This window comes from Astyanax mexicanus, chromosome 17, assembly GCF_023375975.1.
Source record: "Astyanax mexicanus isolate ESR-SI-001 chromosome 17, AstMex3_surface, whole genome shotgun sequence".
Lineage (NCBI taxonomy): Eukaryota > Metazoa > Chordata > Actinopteri > Characiformes > Acestrorhamphidae > Astyanax > Astyanax mexicanus.
The window spans coordinates 24,771,459-24,781,479 of NC_064424.1; positions in this window are offsets into that span (position 1 = coordinate 24,771,459).

A 10,021-nucleotide genomic window follows, 5' to 3' on the forward strand; every position below is an offset into this window, starting at 1 on the left:
TTTAGATGAGCTTTATCCAACTGAATGGCTGAACCTAAGCTACTTTGCAAAGAAGAATAGGCAAAAATCTCAATCTCTAGATGCTCAAAGCTGGTAGAGATATCTCAAAAGACTTGCAGCTGAAATTGCTGTGGAAGGTGGCTCTACTAAGTATTGATGCCCACTGCAGATGGTGCCCGCAGCCAGTGGAAATTAAGAACCAAACTCAGTTATTGCTCAATTAAGTTGATTCAACGCTAAGATTCCATTTAAATGTATAATTGGGATTTATATAGGTAGATGATTATTCTGGTCATGTATGTTTTTTTTAGGTCACTAGCACATAAACTGCCAGTGTATTTCCGTTTCCTGTTTATATTTTTTTCACAGTATCCATATCAGAAAATGTTTTATTTATTGCTGCCTGAATTCGATGTGAGAGCAGGTCAGTCCAGCTTTTTTCTGCATCTGAATTTAAAACAGCTCTACTCCATAATCATCTCTAGCACTACCTGCTGTTCACTGACCTTTTGTTTCTATTACACCTGTTTTCCACATTGTCTCCAAGGCAACTCCTTCTCTCCCAGCCCCGTAAGTTTTGGGTGCACTGCCAATAAAATGAAATTTTAACGAGGCAGAAAATCTTCTAAATGAACCACAGACTGAACTACACTGATTCAAAACAACAGATACGAACCTCAAGTTACAGTTCTTCACAGTTCTGGAAAAAGGTTTTAGTGGACAGACTAGACCAAAATTAAGTAGTATCAGAAAGACGGCTTGAGCAGATTTCACCTCAGCCGAAACATTAACCCTTTAACTTTTACTCGAGCTTTTGAGTCACGATATATTATGAAAGAAGATGTTTTTTAACTGAACTTAACCCAATTGTGTCATCTTTACCAATCGGCACAGATACTGTATGTTAGTGTAATATAATCTACTATGTGTGGATCATCTTACACCATTCCTAAGACACGTTGAGATGCTAGTTGCTATCTTACACTCTTCAGACTATTTTCACACCTTCCGCCTGTGTCGTTCAGGTAAATTTCTGGCGTGTTGCTATCTTGGCAATAGAAAACACAGGTGCGCCACTGTCTGAAAGCAACCTAGATATACATACATGAACAATCAGACGTTCATTGCTATCTTGGCAGTGTATTGTCAACAAAATGCATACCACCTTATGGAAGAGTTGGGCACGTCCAGAAAGCTGCGCCATTGAAATATCAATCTGCCAAAGTCAGTTTGATATGCCCAAAACACACCCAGGGTTAATTAAGAGAATAAGAGGTACACGCATGTTGCCCTTTTTTGAGCCGTGCAATGTGTACTTTTCCCATCATTATGATAGCAAAGACACACTGACACACCCTAAATAAAGCTGCTTGTTGACGACTCTAGACGCCAATAGATCGCTAAAATAAGGCCCTAATGGTCACTGTGTATATTAGTTGTGTAAATCCAAAGTTTAGCATGTATTAAGAGGAAACTCCAAGTCTCTTTTTCTAAGAGGTAAAAAAATGTCCCGGTTAGAAGATTTAGGTAGATCCTCTCTTTTATTTCACAATCACAATCAGCAACAGCACATCTAACACACTTTCTCTCTCACTCTTTTGGTCATGGAGTTCAGTAGAGCCTCACAGGTTGCCAGTGGAATCCTCTTCCAATCCTCCATGACGACATCACCCCCATAGCCCCAGAGGTGCTATATATACAGTTCTGCAAAAAATGAAGAGACCACTTCAGTTTCTGAATCAGTTTCTCTGATTTTGCTATTTACATGTATATGTTTGAGTAAAATGAACATTTTTGTTTTATTCTATAAACTACGGACAACATTTCTCCCAAATTCCAAATAAAAATATTGTCATTTAGTGCATTTATTTGCAGAAAATGAGAAAAGCATGAAATAAAAAAAAGATGAAGAGCTTTCAGACCTCGAATAATGCAAAGAAAACAAGTTCATAATTATAAAGTTTAAAGAGTTCAGAAATCAATATTTGGTGGAATAACGCTGGTTTTTAATCACAGTTTTCATGCATCTTTGCATGTTCTCCTCCACCAGTCTTACACACTGCTTTTGGATAACTTTATGCCTTTACTCCTGGTGCAAAAATTCAAGCAGTTCAGCTTAGTTTGGTGGCTTGTAATCATCCATCTTCCTCTTAAATATATTCCAGAGAGTTTCAATTTGATAAAATCAAAGAAACTCATCATTCATTTTTAAGTGGTCTCTTATTTTTTTTCAGAGCTGTATATAGTTTTTATGTGTCTTCTAGAGTTAGACCTGATGGACGCTGATGGATCTCTGTAGGTCTAATTTTAGGTTGGCCTGTGTGTGAGAGATGCAGAGAGTGCATGTTTGCATGCTTTGGTGGTTGTGCGTGTGTGTGTGTGTGTGTGTGTGTGTGTGTGTGTGTGTGTGTGTGTGTGTGCGTGTGTGTCTTTTTTTTATAGTTTATATAAAGAGAATCGCATTAGATCTGTTTCCTCAGGCTGCTTTATTTCCATTGACCGCTGTCAAATTACAGTGCATGTGGGTGAAAGAGAGAGAGAGGGAGAGAGAGAGGGAGAGAGAGAGAGAGAGAGAGAAAGAGAGGAAGCAAGAGAGACAGAAAGAGAGAGTTGTGGGCGGTTTGCATACATGCATGGCATGCTCTAATTCCCACGAAACAAGAAGGTGTAGGAATGCCAGCTGTTCATAGCTTTCTTTTTCTCTCCCTCTCTCTCTCTCTCTCTTTCTCTCCTCTCTCTTGCCTTGTTCATAGTTAATTGATGAAGATAGTTAATAGCAGGGGGGTTTCTCCATGGCCCACCCCATCTGGCCACCAGTGTTCAAAGACACTGATATCTGGCTGAATGTAGGTCGCAACTCCAGGCAACCAAAAATATAGTCTAATACCAGCGTCTACTTTGATATTGAGTGAAAATGACAAGTACCTTTGATTTTGTGTTGGTTTTAAGTTATGATATTAAGGAACCAAAATCCAACAGCTACCAAACATTTTGACTTATGAGGTTATGAGATATGGTAACCAAAATTCAGCATCTTGGGCTGATATGAGCATCTTGACATCAGCCCAATAGTTTAAAAAAAAAGAAATCTTGATTTTTAATTCAGATTTCCAACCAATACTTAAAATATGTCCAACATTAGAGGTTAATGCTAAGCCAGTGTTTGGTTTTCATAAATATATCCTGACACAATTCAACATCGAATAATGTTGAGGGTTGATGTCAGGCCAGTGATGGCTTTTGACAAATATCTAACTTCAAATCTGTATGTTTTTAGTAAAAATGTGTACTTTTTAACCATTCATTGGGGCATAGTCTTTTTTTTACTGCCTTAAATCCCTTGAACATGGAGTTCACTAAAGCTTCACAGGTTTATCTACACTTCCACGTTGACATCACAGAGCTGGTGGTTTTAGAGATCTTATGCTCCTCCACCTTCCATTTGAGGATGCCCCAGAGATTATCAATTTGGGTGCTCAGCTGTCTAATACCAACGTCTAATTTGATGTAAAGTAAGGGCGACATCTGCATTAAATACTGACATTTAGTTATAAGGTATGGTACCCAAAATTCAAGAAACTTTTCTTGAAATCAGCTCAATAGCTTTTAATGGATGAAAAATCTGACCTGTAATATCTGTCTGTAAGCTTTACGTGACCTGTTAAGTACTTTTAAAAAGTACATTGTGGTGCATTTGTTTTTCAGAAATTTGAATGATTAAGTGATTTTAGGGAGGATTCTCTTTTCAGTTCTATACAATTGCAATTCTAATATATCTTCATTTTTTTTTACTTTGATTTAAAGCAGCACTAGGTAGGATTTCCTTGATTTTTGATCTTTTTAAAGAAGTAAAATTACAGCTTGAAACTCACTGCAGCGCTGCATTGAGGTGTAATAGTAGGAATAGCGATGCTCTCGTGTCTGTGCCGGAGCTCCTCTGAGCTAAAACCAGACTCTGTAAGTTTTCCGAGGCGGCCGCGACCAACGCTTGCAAGAACTGCGACCTGCTTTCCGACCTTTAGTTCTAACAGTTCTACAATAACTACTGGTTCATTCTTTTCAAACTAACATACAGACACTCTGGCAGAAGCTGGAAAGAGACCGAATATGTCTGTGAAAGCCAGAAAACGAGAAGGAGAAACTAATCCGCCTGAAACATTTATTATACTCTAGAACCATATGGGGAGCCCATGAGCACAAAATCTCAATCCTACCTAGTGGAGCTTTAACATCTGTCCAACATTAGAGACTGATGTCATGCCAATGTTGGGTTTTGCCATTAAACTGATTTTATATTTATCTGTCCAACATTAATGATGCCAGTGTTGGTAGGGGTTGTTATGGTGTTCCAAGTGCTTCAGGCTTCTATGGTTACTCTTATAGTTGATAGGGGGTTGGTAGGTCTCTATGGTGCATTTCTGGTTATTTTGTCCACTAATATCACTACAGAGGTTACTAAGACATATTTCTTTCTCTCTCTCTCTTTCCCTCTCTCCCTCTGTTTCTCTGTCTTTCTCCCTCCCTCTCTCTTTCTCTCTCTCTCTCTGCACTTAGACATGTACTAATGACCGTGGCAGACAGCATGCGGGGAGAAAGGCTTTTATACCACTCAGAACAGGCCACACACACACACACACACACACACACACACACACTCACTCAAAAACACATCTCTTTCCCTCGAATAGTCCAAGGAAAATGGACACAAAGTCAGAAAGGACACCCAACGCTGAAAGCTGGTAACATCACACCCCCCGCTGCCTCAAGGCACTCTATCTCTCTCTCACACACACACACACACACACACGTACATTACATTAACTCCACTCCAGTGGCTATAGCAGCAGCCTTACACACACAGGACCCAGATGTTCCAGAGTCACACAGTTTCTGTCTTAAGTTTAACTGGTTTAGTTAAGTGTCATATTAACCCAACCAGCATGTCAAAATAATGTCAAGACAAGACCAAGACTAAAATATGATATAAAATGAACAGGAGGTCGCAAGTTCGAACCCCCGCTCATGCAGCTTTGCCATCAAGCTGCCGGCGCTCAGAGGGAGCAAAATTGACCCTGCTCCCTCCGGGTGGGTACAGTAGATGGCACTCTCTCCCCACATCACTAAAAGGGTGATGTCCACAGCACAGGGCATCTGTGAGCTGATGTATCAGAACCGAGTCGCTGCGCTTTCCTAAGAGCACGCTGTGATGCTACTTGGCAATGCTGCATCAGCAGCAGCTCAAAAAGAAGCGGTGGCAGACTTCACATGTATCGGTGGAAGCATGTGTTAGTCTTCACCCTCCTGGTGTGTTGGGGCATTACTAGTGATAGGGGGAGTCCTAATGAGTGGGTTGGGTAATTGGAAAATGGAAAAAAAAATAGAAATAAAATGATTTAAAAAATAATAATAAATAATAGAAAATAGGTGGCGCTAGAGAGTTGATGAAATATGAATGTATGAAATTCCAATTTCAGGTGAAAGTATGGCCTAAGACAAATAGACCTGTGAAGTTTTTTTAGATTTTTTAAACATCATAACCTCCTCAGAACCCTGCGGAAAACGTTTTATTTTGTGACTTCCTGCCAAAATGGCCAACTTCCTGTTGGGTAGACTAAAAAAAACAAGTGATTCTTGTTATTTATGAGAAGGTCAGTGAGTGTACCAAAGTTGGTTCATATTGGACAAACTTTATCCCGGCCACTGCCGACGACTGGGGGCGCTATAGAGCTCCTGAACCAAGCCCAAGCCACGCCCAAACCATGGAACCTAAATATTTTCGCTGAGTTTGAGGCCCTTGCCAAAATGCCTGAGTTTTTGAGTATTGGAAATGCCCTTAAAAATGGGCACAAAGTTTTAAAATAATAAATAATAATAATAAACATTCCAAAAACAATAAGTCTTTGCACCTCCGGTGGAGGCTTTGCCCGCGCCTTCAGTGCTCAGGCCCTAATAATATCAAAACAAAATAAAAAAAAACATCAAAACCAGGACTACATAACACAAAGACTATGGACAAAATAACATATAGGCCAAAAAAAAAGACTAAGTAATATCAAGGCCGAGTCAAAATAACATCAAAACCAGGACTAAATAACACCAAGGCCAAGACAAGAGTCTAACTTAGACAGGGTCTGACTTAGATACAAAAATTCAAGACTAAATAACATCAAAACCAAAATAACCCCAAGACAAGACCATGATTAAATGATATCAACAACAAATCAAAACAATAACATCAAAATCAGGACTAAATAACACAGTCTACACCATAGACTGTGCATAGTCTACACAGAGACAGAGACTGAATAATATTGAAGCTGAGGCTAAATTACATCAAGATTAAGACAAGGGCTAGATAAAATAACGATAAAACTGAATCACTATATCATTAAAAGAGGCGAATGTCTAGATCAAAACTCAACAAGGTCAAGATCGAGGCCATATGATATTTAAAATAAGACAAGATCGAGCCTAAACTGAGTCAAACTATTGCTGACACTGAGACTGAAAGAAGAGAGACAGAGAAACAAAAGAAAGGATCAAAGGGTATGAAAGGAGGGAGAGAAGAAAGCAAATAAAGAGAATGAAACGAAGGAGTGGTAAAATATATAGAAGGAAGAGAGAGAGGTGTATTACTGAGCAGTGTTTTAAAATTAATCTTACTTTTCCTTCTCTCTCTCTCTCACACACCATTGTATGGCTCTGTCTCTTCTGTGAAAACAGATCAATAAACACACCCACACACACACACAATGTCTACATCAAAACCCAATAATGTCAAGGCTATATAATATTTTAAAGTAAGACAAGATCTAGACTGTCTAGAATGTCTAAACTGAATAATTTTTTTTTCTTTCTGAGACTGAGACTAAATAATGCATCACAATAACATCACCACTGAGCCAAAATAACATCACCACTGAGACTAAATAATGACTGGACCAAAACTGCTTTGTAATGGATTGGCTATGCATTTCTAAACACAATTAAGCATCTATGGGGCATCCTCAAATGACAGGTGAAGGAGCACAAGGCCTCTAACATTTACCAGCTCTGTGGCGTCGTCATGGAGGAGTGGAAGAGGATTTCAGTAATGACCTATGAAGCTCTAGTGAACTCCATGCCCAGTAGAGTGCTGCAAAATAATAGTGTTCAATCAAAAAATTGACAGTTTTGGCCATTTTTACCATTTTAGCCATTAGAGATGTACTCAGTTTAGACATTAATGGCTGTGTGTTAAGTTTTTCAGCTGTGCACTGATTACTTTACATTGTATCAAAGTGTCATATTATCATATCTTCAGTGTTATCCCATGAAAAGACATAAAAAAATATTGACAAAACTGTGAGGGGTGTGCTTCGTGTAAAGTAAGACAAGATCAAGATTTATTCATGTCTAAACTAACACTCAGTGTCAAATTAACTAAAAGTTTCATTCTAGAATTTTTTCATCCATTTAAAATGTCTAGTTGTGCTCTCTAGAACGTATGAAAGCCAAATTGCCTCTGATTTGCTAACAGCACAGCAACACTAGGAGTTTAACAGTCTTTGCCGTGTCAAATGTTACTTTACAGCATGTATATAATGCCCTGTTAAGTGCAGTTTAGCCACTGGCCTAGATTTAGAGTCTCTGTAAAAAGCAAAATCCACCGGAGATCCTATTTAAACCTATAGTTACTTACACACAGAAGTGGGTAGTCCAGGTCCAGAAAGTAAAAATCCACCCTGGAGTTTTGTTGGCTAAGCCAGGATGGATTATTATTGATTTTAACTAGTGTTAACAGAACTTTTTTAAGCATACACCTACCTATTTTTTAAATATCTGTACTTTGCTGGTGGTGTCTTAAAGACAAATTCTAACCGTTTCTCCTTTAGCTCTGGTTTACTGGGCAAAGCATAAAACACTGATGTGTTATTTGCACAAATAACACAGGAATGAACTGCCATGTTGTTCCTAGTGCTGTTAGCTCCTATCTGACATGTTGGTGGTCGTTAGCCAAAGGGGGCGAGGCCATAAATACTAATTTACGGGCTGACGCAGACATGGCTGTTTTTCTTGATTGACTTGTTTTTTTCTGAATATTTTAAGAAATAAGAAAATAAGAATAAGAAAAAATGGATTTTAGTGGAAGGACACCTTTAAGATTAAATATAGTCTTAAAACTGAGACTAAATAATGGTAAGACCATGACTAGACAGAGGCAGTATTATAAATGCAGTGTATATTTGATTGTGTGCCAGACTCTGACTCTGTAACGGGGTCATACTGTCCCGGGCTGCATCACAGAGACGCAGGATGAATAACGCAGGCTTTTGTTGATGGATCAGGGATGCTGTGATCGTTTGAGCAGGCCTGTGTTTTTTTCAGTGATGCTTTATTAAACAGGGGGCGGAAAGGGAGCGATTAATCATGCCTGATCATCTAATAATCCATCAGCAGACCCAGAACTGTCAGTCCCTCAGAGATCCATTAACCTGCAGCCGCCTGTCGCTGCTCTTATTTTACCCCAATTCAGAAATATCTCTATTATATTTATATATCTGTCATTATGATGGACACGACCCGGTTAGCATTAGCGACCTAGCACCTGTCAACCTTCTGCACAGGAGGAAGAGGAGGAGGAGGAGGAGGAAGAAGAAGACATGAAAAAAAGAGGAAGAGGAAGTGAGAGGGAGCTTTATCTCCTTCATCAATGACAGTGTGCTAGAGAGAGACATAGAGAGAAAGAGAAATTGAGAGGATTAAAGGATGTAGAAAAAAGGAGAGAAAGAAGAAGAACAGAGACAAAAGAAAAGTGCAGAAAAGGAGAGAGAGAGACAGGATGTAGAAGGAATGAGAGACAGACAAAGAGAAAAATAGATAGAAATAATAATAGAGAAAAATAAAGGATGAAGAGAAAAAAGGAGAGAGAAAGAAGAGAAACAGCTAGACAAAAGAAAATATTAAAGGGAATAAAAGGAGAGAGAGATACAAAGAGAAATGGGAAAAAATAATGTAGACAAATAAGAAAGAAAGAAGAGAAACATGAAAAAAAAGATTAAAGGGTAAAAAAATAAGGATAGAGAGTCAAGAAAACAAATGGAGAGAAAGAAAAGAAAAAGGTAATGGATGTAGAAAGACAGACACACAAAGAGAGGGGGAGAGACATTGGGAGAGATAGAAAGAGAAATAGAAAAGGAGAGAGAAAGAAGAAAAACAGGAAAACAGTAGAAAAGATCAAAGTGTAGAAAAGTAGAGAGAGACAAAAAAACAAGTAGAGAAAGAAAAGAAAGGTAAAGGATGTAGAAGGAATGAGAGACAGACAAAGACATAGAAATAATAATAGAGAAAAATAAAGGATAAAGAGAAAAGGGGACAGAAAGAAGAGAAACAGCTAGACAAAAGAAAATATCAAAGGGAATAAAAGGAGTGAGAGAGAAAAGATGAAAGAGGTAAAGGATGTAGAAGGAAAGTGAGAGAGTGAGAGAGAGACATGAAAAGAGAAATGGAAAAAAGAACGTAGATAAATGAGAGAAAAAAAGAGAAACATGAAAAAAGAAAAGATTAAAGGGTATAAAAGGAGAGAGAGTCAAGAAAACAAATAGAGAGAAAGAAAAGAAAAAGGTAATGAATGTAGATAGAGAAAGACAGAGCGAAAGGGAGAGAGACATTGGGAGAGATAAAAAGAGAAATAGATAGAAAAAGGGATGTAGAAAAAGGAGCGAGAGAGAAGAAAAACAGAAAACCGGAAAAACCGGAAAGATCAAAGGTTATAAAAGAAGAGAGAGACAGGAAAATAAAGAGAGAAAGAAAAGAAAGAGGTAAAAGATGTAGAAGGAACAAGAGACAGACAGAGACAGAGAGAGAGAGAGAGAGAGAGAGAGAGAGAGAGAGAGAGAGAGAAAGACAGAGAAAAAAGTAGTAGACAGAAGGAAAGGATGAAGAGAGAAAAGGGGAAAGATAAAGAAGAGCAACAGGGAGACAAAGGAAATATCAAAGGGAATAAAAGGAGTGAGAGAGAGAGAAAAGATGAAAGACGTAA